Here is a 16033-nt window from a genome sequence, read left to right as displayed (position 1 = left end):
GGGTTCGCCTACACAACCTACCTCTACATTTCTAGAGCCATCAAGCCCTAGCTGGTATAGGAAACACCATTGGACGTTTCATTAAAATGGACACAAAAAGAACGGAGGAAAAAATTTACACATTTGCACGCATTTATGTGGAAGTAGATCTCAGCAAAGGATTGTCAGACCAAATACAACTCAAGTATAAACAGGGGTGTTGGACTCAAATACTAAATTACAAAAATACTGCATTCAGATGCAGGATTTTCTGCCAAACAGGACATCTACAAAACATGTGCCTAGAAGCAAAAAAAGATATGCACAGAAAGAAGAAAGCAAGCAAACAGCCCAAGGGATGGCAATTCCCCCCACCAGACCCTGAGGACCCTGATGTGGAGGAAGAAGAGGAAAAGGAATACCCCATTCCCAATGAGAACAATCCGACATTCAAGGAACCAGAAATAGAAGAATCAGTATTACAAGATCTGATGGACTCTTTGCGGGGGAAGATCCCAGATACAATAGATACTAGCGGTGCCCAAAGACATCATACCTCAGAACACTCAGATTCAGATAAGGAAAATCCTCACCCTGTGGAGGACTCTTCTCTAGCACTTGTTTCGTCCTTGCCAACTCAAGGGGAGTGGCGAAAAGTCGAGAAGAAAAAGGGGAGAAAAGTTTAATTTCTCCCCAATTGTACAATATCTTCTTTTTGTTTTTTTGTGTCTTGTGAACAGCAGTCCCTGACTTGCTTTCTGGATATGCACTTCAGCATCTACAAATGTAATTTTGTTATTTTTAATAAAATTACGAATTTTCCTATGGGAATATATATATATATATATATATATATATATATATATATATATATATATATATATATATATATATATAGATATATATATATATATATATATATATATATATATATATATATATATATATATATCTATATATATATATTTAAATTATATTTAAGAATGCATAAATAGATTCAACCTTCTCAATTTTCATTGATTACCTGAAATGTTATAACTATAATAATAATAATAAAATTAACTTATAATATATAGATATTATTATTATTATTATTATTATTATTATAAACCTTATATGTAAACTGTTGATATTGAAATAATTTACTCAACACTACTATTGAGATATTTTATTTCCATATTTTATGTTTCAATATTACTTTCAATTTTTTTCTTTCAATTATTTCTATTTGTACATTAAAATATTTTATTGGGGTTCATATATATTTATGATTTTTCGTAAAATTGATATTAAAATTAATTAATTAATATAAATATTAAAATATTTACTAATCCAACTGAAATATGAAAACATAAATAGTATCAACTTTGTTTATTTTTTGTTTTAATTAATTTAGAAAAAAATAAAAGATATAAAATTATGTTATTTTAGATGGATATGGAAATATTTTATTTATAACTTAGAGTGAAATACTTTTACCATATCTCCTTTGTATTGGATTGTACTACCAACAATAAATAAAGCAAGCACAATTATAGTGGGACTAAGTTTTATAATACTTTTTTACTTAAAAGTAATTAAATATGTATTTTTGTTTTCTATTTTAAATCAATCAAGCACAATTATAGTTGGACTACGTTTTATAATACTTTTTTTTTTTCTAGTTAAAACTAATCTATTATATACATAAACAGAATTCAGTTACATCATTTCAAGACAGAAAGAACCAGTTGCCTGTAATGGCAGCTTGGAACAACTGAGACTGCAGTGTCCGAGGACTTAACCAGACCAAAAATAAACCAGCCCTCGCAGGGGCGCCAGCAAAATATCAGGATAATCCCGCGCAGGGGAAAACAGACACATCCCAACCATAGAACAAGAACCCGGTACCCAAGACCCACACAAAGACAGTTTGCCGACATAACAAAAACTTGAGACCAAAAAAATAATCAGAGCAGCTGGAGAGGCCGAAAGGCTAAACAGAAGTGCCGCAGAGACCTGGAACGATGGCGCCGCTATTCATCCGGTTCCTCCTCAACCACCCGGCACCACCCGTATTCCTCCACCTCCGCTGCAGTGGGAGCAGTTTCCATGTTGACGTCTTCGCCTTTGCTGATCATCTCCTTCTGAGCCAGAGGGTGATTTGAGACATCCTCTGGTGTAGCCGCAGGCGTTTCCATGACTGTCTCTGAACCATCAGCAGGCTGCTTCCCGCGATCATCTTGAGAGTCGCTGCCATCCTGGGAGGCTTCGATGAAGAGAACCGAGACATGGGCACTGATCCGGGGGCAGTTCATAGAACTATTGAAGTTGAAAATGGCAGAGCCGAAGGCGGGCGTGGAAGCAGAATCAGGAGCACTTGAGTCCAGGAATTGACTGGACTGAAGGGGGTTGGCATCAAGGGAACGATGACAATTGCAACGGCAGCAATGGGGATAGGAAGCTTCTGCAGGAGGGCGAGAAGACCCCCCACGGGAGGTGCCGCGACGGCTGAGCATACGTTGTCTAGGCCTGACCATAATTGCAGGGTCCGAATGGAAAATACACAGCGCGTAATTGAGGAACAAACTAGACCAGGGGATACCACAAACCGACGGTGAATTGACCCAGACGGAAAGATAGCCTCTTGGAGCTGCTCGCAGCTCCAGGGGTTGCATAAACATACACTGGGGAAGAACCATGAACATACCCTGAACCAGCGCAGTGAGATCCAACCCCCCATTGCTTTTGACATAGCTGCCTCCACCTCGAAACCCGTCCGCCATTACTGCGACCTCCATGCGCGCTGAAGTGCTGGACAAAGCATTTAAGAGTTTCTGGAGAATAACAAACATTTCATTCCCGCGTGGCCAAAGACAGGCCTGCGCCCATTTGTTTCTCTTGCAACGGCGCATGGCTGGCATGTGGCCGCAATTAAACGCGCGTCCCATCCAAGCTGTCACCCGCATCTAGGGGTTTTATAATACTTTTTTACTTAAAAGAAATTAAATATTTATTTTTGTTTTCTATTTTGATTATAGTTCACATATTTTTTAATTAAAATAATATTTTATTTTTATTTTAAAAGGTCAACACTAATAAAATTATACATCACATTTATACTAAATTGTAGTATGAGCCTCTAGGCCCAAATTTTCTAATTTAGCTCTATAACTACTTTCTACTTTTCAAGACAAAAGTGATGTGCAATTCTTTGATTATTAACTAAGCATCTAAAAATAATATTAATATTACAATGCATCAGGAGGCAAAATATTAATAAAACTAATAATAAGTATAATTCATTATATATATATATATATATATATATATATATATATATATATATATATATATATATATATATATATATATATAAGTATGGTTATAAATAAAATATTTTATTTTTGTATTAAATAACATTATTATATATTAAGTAACATTATTGATATCAACGATTTTACATGTAGTGATATAAAGTAATTAAAATTAAAAAACATTAGAGAGAGTTTTATTAGATGATAGGGGGAAATTTGTAATTCCTTCCATGTTCAATACGAAGTTGACCTATAACATATTTAATAATAATAATAATAATAATAATAATAATAAACTCAATATAAATATTTATCTGGAGAGATACTATGTATATATTATATAAAACAAATAAACATAATAATAATGAAATATTATGTAGCTGAGAGGATCTTTCTATAGATGGGTATGAGGGTGATGTGTAATTTCATCCCTATTGAATGTGGAGTTGACACGTGTCTCTTTTAAAATGAAAATAAAACATTTTTTTAAAATTGAAAAACAATATGAGCTATAATTACAACTCAATACAAAGAAGATATGGTAAAAATATTTCACTCTCACTCTTAGATCTAAATAAAATATTTCCTGTAAGACAAATTTATATCCACTTTTAGAATTATTTTAAAGCACTGAAAATAAAAAACAAATAAAATTGATATCATATATATTTTCATATTTCAATTGGATACTTAAATAAACTATTTAATATCCATGTTAGCCAATTTATCTTTATAATAATAAAAAAATCAATAAAATATTTCAATGTGCAAAGAGAAAAAGTTATTAAAAGTAATTAAATTTGAAGTAATAGTGAAATACATTAAAAATAAAAAGAACAACGTAGCTTTAATATGGACAATATAATTCCTAAATAAAATATCTCAATACTCATATTAACTAAATTATTTTCAATGTCAACAATTTACATATCAAATATGATTTATGACAATAATAATAATAATATATAAAGTAATTGAAAAAAATTAATTATTATTGTTATAGCATTTCAAGTATCATTACTTTACATTTTGGCCTTTTTATTAAAAGTTAATTTTGAATAGAGTAAATATTGGTTAGAATTGAATGCTTAAGCTATTTTATTCCATCTATTCAAAGAAATTATGCATTCAAAAATGTAATATATATCAATAAAGAGAGGCATTCATCTTAACCCCATCTATCAAGTTCCTAGATATATAATTTGCACCTCAAAAGATTTGATCCCTCGAAGTTCTTCTTGGGCCCATAATTGGTTATACTGATGATTAAAATATTTAATTAATATCTTGCTCAACATTAAAAATATATATATATATATATATATATATATATATATATCTGTGTGTGTGTGTGTGTCTTTTTGTATATAGAAAATATGAAAATAAAAACGTTATCATGGGTAAAAAAATTATTAATGTGTTGATCTGGATAAATTAAATGGACCCAAATCACTTTTACCAAAAATTATTTCGTCTAGTGACTCCATTGTAATATCCCTATCGTAAATACTCGATTTAAAATCGAATAGTTATGAAATAGTAATTTTAAAAGTTCTGAATCAGTTACAACAACTATGTTGGGTCCCTATAATACTAGTGATTACCCCATTACTATTGTAGTTATACCCCTTATTTATATTTTTGTGCCCCTATTACCCCCATATTGTTATTTATGTGCCCCATAGAATCCCTCTATTGTTATTTTTGTGGCTTTATATTATTATTGTTAGGTCGGCTGGATTATATTGTGACTCCTTAGACTCCTATATATAGAAAGGAGGTTTTGTCATTTGTATCATCCAAGAATTGTTCATTTATGTAATGTAAAGGAGGTTGCCCCCTCGAAGAGGCTGAATTCTAAGGCGTTGATCTCTCTTTTCTATCTTTTTGTGAGCTGGTTTCATAACATTTGGTATCAGAGCTTTGGATTCTAGGGTTTCGCTGCTCCAAACAGGTCATCGTGGCATTTTCGCTATAACTTTTTTTCTGTGACGTTTCAGAAGTCGCAAAAAAAACCCATTTGAGAAGAATTGGCGCTGAACCTTGGGTCCGAATTTCAGAGCTTTTCGCGCAATATTTTCGGAGATATGATCTGAGGAAGTTGGTCTTTTTGCAGACTCCTGAATTACATTCAAAACAGGTGACCTGGGGAAAATCGTCATAACTCTCTCTCTGAGGATCGGATTGAAATTTCGTAAAAAGGTACAGAAAGAGGACGGACTGTAGTTTCTTGTGTGTGTGTTTCAGATTCAAAGGTTGAAACAGTGACTCGTGGCACGTCGTACAATTTCGCTCTACTGAACAGTCTAAAGCAAGTCACTGTGGGAGATTTCACATAACTCTTCCTTGGAGAATCCAATTTGGCTCAGACTTGTGGCATTGGAAAGAGGACACAGAAGGCTACTACAGGTAGCAATTTCAGAACTGGATGATCCGAAATTACAGAGATACATCAGATTCAATATCAGGCTTCTATAAAGTGAAAAAAGGTGTGTAGTTTTTTTTAAATTTTTGTGTAAGCTTGGTTTAACGGAATTCAAAGGGCATAGTAAAGCATTATTATCGGTAACTGATGCCCCGAGGAAAGAAAATGCAAACACCTAGTAAGGAACCTGAAAGCTCTAGCATGACTCATGAAGAAGAGGAAGAAATGCTACATGATATATCAAAATTACAAGAACAAGTGCAACAAATGTCACGCTCACAAAAGCTAACAGAAGCTAAGATAAGTGGCGTGGAATCTAAGATAAAGGGCATGGAAGCTAAGATGGATGATTCGAAGACAGATTTGAAGAGAGACATGGCAGATTTGAAGACAGATATGGAAGAATTGAAGAAGTTGCTACAAGAAAGGGTCACTAATGGTGAAAAGGTAGTAAAGGAAACTCATGATGAGAACAAAAGAAATGTTAATCATGATACCATAGACGCTAATGTTGGATCGAAGAATCACCATATTCCAAAAATCGATATGAGGAAGTTTGATGGCAAGGATCCCGCCACATGGATATTACAGATGGAGCAATTCTTCGATCTCAATAATGTGCAAAACACACAAAAGGTACGTATGGCAACTGTATATTTGGAACCAAATCAGTTTGTATGGTATCAATGGCTTTGCTCTCGTAAACAATTTATCACTTGGGCAATTTTTACGGAAGAATTGATAGCACATTATGAAGATACAAAAAGCAACACTTTTTTTAGCCAATTGATAAGTCTCAAACAAAAGGGTTCAGTAATGGAGCACATTGAGGAGTTCCAAAAATTGAACATAAGGGTAAAAGATATTCCAGAGGAGCATAGGATTGATGTGTTCATAGGGTCTTTAAAGGATAATATCCAACATGATGTTCGCCTTTGGGAACCTGATTCATTAGAGAAGGCATTCAGGTTAGCAAGAAAAATGGAAAGCAAAATTATGGCAACCAGGAAGCATACCACTCACAACTATAAAGACGGAAGTGTTGTTGCCCTAGTCTTCCACAACCTATAAGGTTGACACCACAACAATTGGAAGAAAAAAGAGCAAAAGGGCTTTGTTACAGTTGTGATAGCAAATACACTAAAGGTCATAAGTGTGCTGAGAAGAAATTATTCTACATAGATTGTGAAGAGGAAGAAGAAAAGGAGCAAGAAAGGTCAAAAGAAGAAGATATACTCCAGGAACAAAGCCTAGATGAAGAACAAATAAATCCGACCATATCTTGTAATGCATTGGCGGGAATTACCACTCCTCAAACCATCAAGATAGAAGGACAAATCAAGAAGAAAAAGGTAATAGTGTTGATTGATTCAGGAAGCACCCACAATTTTATTCATTGTAGGGTAGCAAAAGAATTGAATTGCTTCCTATATCCAGCACCAGAGTGTCAAGTGATGATTGCAAATGGAGGAACAATAAATTGCTCTGGAAAGTGCCATAATATCAAGCTATCCATGGGAGAATATGTATTGACTAGCCCAATGCTTTCCATTCCAATGGGAGGTGCTGATGTTGTACTAGGAGTCCAATGGCTACAATCCTTGGGTACAATAGCTTTTAATTTTCAAGAACTTTTCATCAAATTTTCTTGGAAGGAAAGGAAGTTGAATTAAGGGGTATTGCAGGGAAACCAGGAAAGATAATCAGCTCTAATGGTATGACAAAGCTTCTAAAAAAGGAGCAAAGAGGTGTAATTGCACAATTATGTTCGCTAGATGTTTCCACATTGGAATCATCTATTTCTCCAGATCTCCAAAAAGTCTTGGACAATCATTCCAAGGTATTTGAGACTCCCAAAGGTCTCCCACCTATGCGTGATCATGATCATGCTATTCATCTGATTCCAGGAAGTGTTCCTCCAAACATCAGGCCGTACAGATATCCCTATGTCCAAAAAAGTGAAATTGAACGTATGGTTGCAGAAATGCTAGAGGCTGGTATAATTCAACCGAGTCAAAGTTCTTTCTCAGCTCCAGTAGTATTGGTGCACAAGAAGGATGGATCATGGCGCATGTGTCCAGATTATAGGGAGCTCAACAAGCTCACTATTAAAGATAAGTTCCCCATTCCTGTCATTGATGAATTACTGGATGAATTGCATGGATCAATTTACTTCACCAAGTTGGATCTTCGTTCGGGATATCATCAAATCAGAATGAAGATTGAAGACATTCCGAAAACGGCATTTAGAACTCATGAGGGTCATTATGAATTTTTGGTCATGCCTTTTGGCCTTACCAATGCACCTTCAACATTTCAAGGTTTGATGAATTCAATTTTCAAACCATTCCTTAGAAAATTTGTGTTAGTATTTTTTGATGATATACTAATCTACAGCAAGTCTTGGAAGGATCATGTTGAACATGTTGACAGGGTGCTACAACTATTGGAGGAGAAACAATTATATGCAAAAAGATCCAAATGTTTCTTTGGAGTCCAGGAGGTGGAATATTTGGGTCATATTGTATCTCATGAAGGAGTTAAGGTAGACCCTAGCAAAATTAAAGCCATTAAGGAATGGAAAATCCCCACATCCATAAAGCATCTGCGAGGATTTCTTGGGTTGACAGGGTATTATCGCAAGTTTGTTAAGAATTATGGGAGAATAGCAGCACCTCTAACAACATTATTGAAGAAAGATTCATTTTCATGGACTCCGGAAGCAACAAAGGCCTTTGAACATCTTAAAGAGGCAATGTGCCAAGCACCGGTCTTAGCTACACCGGACTTCACAAAAACCTTTATTGTGGAATGTGATGCTTCAGGAAATGGAATTGGTGCTGTTCTAATGCAAGATGAAAGACCCATTGCTTTTGAAAGTCGTCCAATCAAGGGAAAGTTTTTAAGCAAAGCTATTTATGAGAAGGAAATGTTGGCAATACTCCATGCACTTAAGAAATGGCGACCCTACCTAATGGGAAGACACTTCAAGGTAAAAACGGATCATGATAGCCTTAAATACTTTTTAGAACAAAGATTATCCTCTGAAGAGCAACAAAAGTGGGTCACAAAGATGTTGGGTTATGACTTTGAAATCATCTACAAAAAAGGGAAGCAAAATGTGGTGGCAGATGCACTCTCAAGAAAGGATGAGGATGTGGAAGCATTGTTGTGTGCCATTTCTATTATCCAACCAGATTGGATAAACGAAGCAAGGGAGGAATGGAAGAATGACGAAGAAGTGTGGGCACTTATTCGAAAGCTACAACAAGATTCCAGTACTTCTGATACATTTAGCTGGCAAAATGATTCGTTATGGTACAAAGATCGCTTATACCTCTGTAAGAATTCCCAGCTAAAACAAAAGATTCTTATGGAATTGCACACTTCTCCCTTAGGAGGGCACTCAGGATTTTTAAAAACTTACCACAGGGTTAAGAAGGAATTTTTTTGGGATGGCCTTAAATCAGATATTCAAAAGTTTGTGGCGGAATGTTTGGTTTGCCAACAAAATAAAGTTGAAACAATTAAGACACCGGGTCTATTACAACCTTTATCCATTCCAAGCCAACGTTGGGAGGAGGTTTCAATGGATTTTATCACAGGTTTACCCAAGTCTGAGGGAAAGAGTGTCATCATGGTGGTAGTTGACAGACTTACCAAGTATGCACACTTTTGTGCATTATCACATCCATTTAAAGCCAGTACAGTTTCTACTGCATTTATGGAAACAGTTCAAAAGCTACATGGAAACCCAAAGATTATTGTAAGTGACAGAGATCCCATTTTCACTGGAAATTTTTGGACAGAATTATTTTCTTGTCTTGGTACTCAGTTAGCTCATAGCTCATCTTATCATCCTCAATCTGATGGGCAAACTGAGATAGTAAACAAATGTTTGGAAGGATATCTTCGTTGCTTTGTATCTGATAAACAGACACAATGGGTCAAATGGTTGCCTCTGGCTGAATGGTGGTATAACACTTCCTTCCATACAGCAACAAAAATGACCCCATTTATGGCACTTTATGGGTATCAACCACCATCCATCACATCATATTTAAGAGAAAATTCTAAGGTTCAGGCAGTGGAACATCACATCGAACATCAACAACAAGTCCTCCAACTCTTAAAGGATAACCTCGTGTTGGCACAAAATAGAATGAAACAACAGGCAGATCAACATCGCAGTGAAAGAAGTTTTGATGTAGGTGATTGGGTATTCCTACGGCTACAACCATATAAGCAAATGTCCCTAAAGCAAGCTAAGAAGGATAATAAATTATCACCAAAGTATTATGGTCCGTACAAGGTGTTGCAAAAGATTGGTACTATGGCATACAAATTGGAGCTTCCTGCAGCTTCTCGATTGCACCCAGTTTTCCATGTTTCATGTTTAAAGAAGGTTATAGGTGACAAGCTCCCAATTCAAACAATATTGCCAGAACTTGACGAGGAAGGAAAAATTATATTGGAACCGAAAGCAGTCACAGAAACAAGAACTCGACAGCTACGAAATCGATCAATTTCAGAGTATCTTATCAAGTGGAAGAACTTATCCGCTGAAGATTCCACATGGGAGGATGAGAATTTTATGCAGAAGTATCCAGAACTACTCAAGCGTTGAGGACAACACTTTTTTGAAGGAGAGGGGCATGTTGGGTCCCTATAATACTAGTGATTACCCCATTACTATTGTAGTTATACCCCTTATTTATATTGTTGTGCCCCTATTACCCCCATATTGTTATTTCTGTGCCCCATAGAATCCCTCTATTGTTATTTTTGTGGCTTTATATTATTATTGTTAGGTCGGCTGGATTATATTGTGACTCCTTAGACTCCTATATATAGAAAGGAGGTTTTGTCATTTGTATCATCCAAGAATTGTTCATTTATGTAATGTAAAGGAGGTTGCCCCCTCGAAGAGGCTGAATTCTAAGGCGTGGATCTCTCTTTTCTATCTTTTTGTGAGCTGGTTTCATAACATTAAATATATATATATATATATATAGATATATGTCTTTTTGTATATAGAAAATATGAAAATAAAAACGTTATCATGGGTAAAAAAAATATTAATGTGTTGATCTAGATAAATTAAATGGACCCAAATCACTTTTACCAAAAATTATTTTGTCTAGTGACTCCATTGTAATATCCCTATCGTAAATACTCGATTTAAAATTGAATAGTTATGAAATAGTAATTTTAAAAGTTATGAATCAGTTACAACAACTAATTCTTGATATTCGTGAAAACTTAATGAGGATGAAATCAAGAAAGGAAGGCAATCTAAGGGCGCTTGGGGGTCATCTTATGCATGTCTTCTCGTTACAGTGGTTTTAATTATGAAGCGTTAACCGGTTATTATTTCTCTGTCATATTTTTGCATGCCTATGTGGCCGACTCAACCTTCTGAGTGCATGCTGCTTATCCCCGTGCTCTGCTAGTTTAGAGGTTGAGGGATCGATTATGTGCGAGGGACTCTCAACGTCTTCAAGGGCAAAGAGTAATGATGATAACATGACGAAGATCAAGGGTGTTGATGCAGATAGTGTCGGTGGCTCTTTTTTAAGTAATGCTACCAAGAACAAGGGTTCCAAATGAACGGGAAATAGGTTCAAGAAGGAGCGACCCAGAGAAGCACCATTTTTGTTTTGATAGCAAAGATACCAGGTATTCTTCATAGTGTTTCCATTCATAATGCCTTTGGATTTCTCGTTGGTTTGTCCACATTTTGGATAGCTTGTTGTTGGTACAACTGAAAAAGATAAGTTAATCTTTTGCATAGAAAGATATGGCCAATAGTGTTCATGTTCCTTAAAGTAAATTCCTTATTTTTCTGCACAAAGTATTGCAAGGTATTGCAACGTTCTTATGCATTAAAATATAGCAGAGATATAAGTCCTCTTAAAATATAGCAGAGATATAAGTCCTCTTTAAAATATTTGTTGCTTAGTTTATGCACAGTAAAAGCTAAGTAGTTTTTGTGATATTCTTGAAAGTATTAAAAGCTAAGTGGCTTTATTATTTCTTTGGGATAAATTACACAAGATTTTTGCTAAGTACCCAAGATATCCTCTTGGGAAGAGATGTATGAGACATCTAAAGTTCTTGAGGAGAATGTTGTTTTATATTTTCTTGCCAAAGAAAATATATTAGTACATGTAAATAAAGATCATATATTCCTCTTGGTAAAGAAAAGACGGTTTTTACTTAAATAACCATAGTATGGGTAACTTAATATATTACTACATGTAGATTAAGGTTATATATTCCTCTTGTAAAGAAAATATATTACTGCATGTAGATAAATACTGATTATATATATATATATATATATATATATATATATATATATATATATATATATAGATATATATATATATATATATATATATATATATTGGTAGAGAAAATATATTACATGTAGTTAAAGATTGTTATTACTATATATAGGAAAATATGGTTATTATATATATTTGCAACATTAAAAAATAAGTAACATTTATTGTCTTTATATAACATGCATATGTGTTTATGTAAGAAAAGATAGGATGAATTCTCTTTTCTTAAAAAGGGATTTCGTAATCTTTTTCCTAGAAATGAATATAGATTAAAGAGGGTAATTTGTGAAATATTCTCATGGGTAGAGAGTTCTTTTGAGAAAAAAATACTTAGCTATGAGAAAATATAATAACCTATGCATAGATAAAATGCACAGAGATAAGTCATAGGAAACTTCTTTGGAAAGAATATATCTTTTTGTGCATGAAAGATAAGTTAATGGTGTTAATCCCTTTGCAAGAGTTTGCAAAAGTTACATGGTTTGGTGAGTAAAAAGGTAAAGGATTTGTGTGTGGCATATTGGATAGTTTGATTTAATTGCATGGTTAATGCATAAAGTGTTACCATTGCTGTTATGTTAGTTCTTATGCCCTAGGAAAAGGTTGAATATGATACTTTCTTGAAAACAAATGCACGAGAACCTTTTTATGATAATTTCATGGAAACAAATGCATACTAACTTTGTACATAAATGATAGATAACTATGTTGGGTTCTTGTAAAATAAAAGAACACATATGCAAAAGCATAGAAACAATAGTTTATTACATGTATGAAGATATAACTACCATGTTATATATTTTAAAGAGAAACAAGGATTTGTAGAATTATTGGGTTAGATCTTTTAAAGAGAAATATGCATTAGTGTGGATAAGAATTGTGGAAAGTAAAACAAGTATTTACTTGAATATATGTACTAGTTAATTATTATGACATGCTTGATAATTATTGTGCACAATGTTGTTAGAAGAAGCATGTTGTGATATTATATTTACAACTCATGCACATGAGTAGATGTTAAAAGATCACTTTTAAAGACTGATTATTGATTGATTAATATTATATCTAATCTTGTTTCCAAAGCTTGCTGACGACAACAATGACAGGAAACGATGGTAGTTTGTGCCAAAGAAAAATGATGTTTAACAATGTGATAGGTAAAGAACTAATGGTCCATGCTCATGAGTAAGAGTTGTGGGATCGTACATTGATAGAACAATCATGCCACAAGGATGTAGAGAGTGGTGATATGTAGGGAAAGGATTTCATGGAAAATGTAATAGCTCTTAGCTAGTTATGTGACATTTTAATGATATTTCATTGTAATATTTTATAGCAATGGATAAGGAATGAAATCCCTTATAAGCCATTAAGTGAGGGGTGAAAACCCTCGTGAGCGTTTAATAATAAAATTAAACATTTGTTGGTTTTCACCCTACGGGGTTTCCAGAGTATATCAGTGTTCAATGATGTGATTGCTTATTGTGTCAGATTGATTGTGTTGAATCCTTGATGATGTTGATTCCTTATTTAACGTGATAAACATTATGTCAAGTATGTGATTAATTAATATGGTTAAGGGAAGCATGGAATGGATGCAAGGTTCATGAGACAATTTATCTTAATATACTACAACAGCGGTTGTCAATGGTTATGAAACTTACTGTCCTCTATCACAATTTACTTTATAAAATTATATCTAATGGTTAGTGAGGAATGTGGAGTAGTTGTTTTAGATAATTACTTGTGGGTAATTTGTGTAAAATTCTAACTTCCTGCTTTTACATGTGAGGTTACCGGGGTACGTTACAAGTGGTATCAAAGCTAAAGGTTACATCAATGGTGCCTTTGGGAATTGGTAAGCGGAAAAAAAATTGAGGTATGCCACAAATGGGCATTAAATTAGGTTTGAGTTTAACAATCTACATATTTATTTATGTAGAACACTACTTTTGACATGATATGTGTGATTCATGTTTATAACTGCTTTGAGTAGTAAGTAATAAAGTTTGTTGCATAACTATGTTCATGACATTGGATTCTTGATGAGGATAAAAGACAATAAAAATTTTGTCATTATTATGAACAATATTGAACACTCATTAAGGAAAGTGACAATCAACAACCAACTTTTGCTTTGCAAATATGGTAATAATAATGATACATTTAATGAACATGATTAGTTACAATGAACTAATTTTAATGAGTCAATACATGAATGTAAAATATGGGGAATGTCCTTGAATATGACGATATAGTGTTTTAAAAAGACATTATAAGAACCCATTTAGATATTGAAAATAAACAATGAGTCGAGTAATGAGACTTGACTGTAATAACTAATTTTTTATTAAGTTTTGTCATGGATGCATGAAAATGGTTGGTAGTTGTGATTGGTTAGTGTTGTATGGCTAACTAATAGAACTTATATGCATTAATTGAATTTGATTTAAGATTATTACAATTCATAAACAAGTGATTATGGTAGTTACTTCATGTATCGGTCTGTTGATGATAATACACTATGGGAAATTGGAAATGTTTAGATTGTTAACTCAACTATTATTGACATTTACACATTAATGAATATTTGCATATACTTTTATACATGACAATATTGTATGCATGAAACTAAAATGATTTGGAAAATGAATACTTGTTAAATGATGCATATTTGTAACTAACATTGCAGATGGGATTAAGTAGTGGTAGCTTAATGGCAACAAGAAACTCGTCACGTAAAATGTTGCAATGTCAATTGCAATCATAAATGAGAAAGTATAATGTTATTCGATATGCATGATTATGTTACTTGCAAAATCGGAATGTCTACAACATGTATGTTAGATATGTTTTGTGTCAATCTAGATATTGTGCACCCATGTTGAGGGTTAAGTGTAAATGAATGGTGTACGTGCATGTTTATGTTGTTAATGATAATGTGCATACGGTTCATTATTTAAATTGTTGTGGAGAGAGCGCTTAAAGATAAATTTAACATATCATATAGTCATGGATAGATGTGAAAGACTATAATGCCTTGGGTTGACGGCAGTTACCTGCCTGCAGGGGTTGATGGTACTTGCCTGCCCTGATTTCCTCTACCTACAAATAAATGATCTCAGTAAGGGAAAAGAGTTTCCCAAGATGGTGAAGAGGGTAAAAAGCCTGAGGCAACTCTGTTGATTTGGAGCCCGTTTGAGGAGGCCCAAAATTCCTCATAGACACGACGCTGTTAGAGGAATAGGTAGGACGTTGCCAAGAGGAATCCTATATTGGACCCTATGTGGTCATTGGAACTCTTGAGCTGGTTGGCCAATGGAATTCCATGTTAGACCTGGTAAGGTCTTTATCAAAGAAACTGTTTAGATGTGAAAATGACTCCACCTAGTTGTGGAAACCAATTCCCATGGGTTGGGGAGAGCATTCCTTTGCCATTATGGTTCTCGTGGGAGAACACATTAATTAAATAGTTATGTTTGTGTTAATAATGAATTTTACATATAGTTGTGTAAAATATGTTATGCACATTTGACAGGAAACGAGCTTAGTGCTCAATAAGGATTTATTGGAAATTTTAATTCCTTTATTGTATTACTAATCTTGTGAATGTCTTAGTAGTGGCTAAGACCATTTTTTTACTTGGTGCAGTTATTGATTGTTTTGATTATTAGAGAGTTAGGTGCTCTCTGAATACTTTCAAAAGTATTTTGTGGATGTCTTTACTGAGAGTTAATACAGTGTGCATGTGGTGCAGTGATTTATCATGTTGATGATTAGTGTTAGTGCTCTTTAAGTACTTGTAAAAGTACTGTGATTTAAATATCATCTAACATTGCACAATTGATTGATAGTTAAAAGTATTTCATTTGACTCAAAATATTGTGACTAATGTGATTGAATTTGTTAGTCATACATTACAGGTTACTTACCATGGAGTGTTGATGGGTTGTCAAAACAATATTAAAATGCTTACATGAAAG

This window comes from Pinus tabuliformis, chromosome 1_1 (assembly GCF_031772625.1).
Source record: "Pinus tabuliformis cultivar Carrire ecotype Pingquan chromosome 1_1, CPIR1, whole genome shotgun sequence".
NCBI lineage: Eukaryota > Viridiplantae > Streptophyta > Pinopsida > Pinales > Pinaceae > Pinus > Pinus tabuliformis.
The sequence above is the reverse complement of the archived record's forward strand: the minus strand, read 5'-3'. Positions refer to the sequence as shown.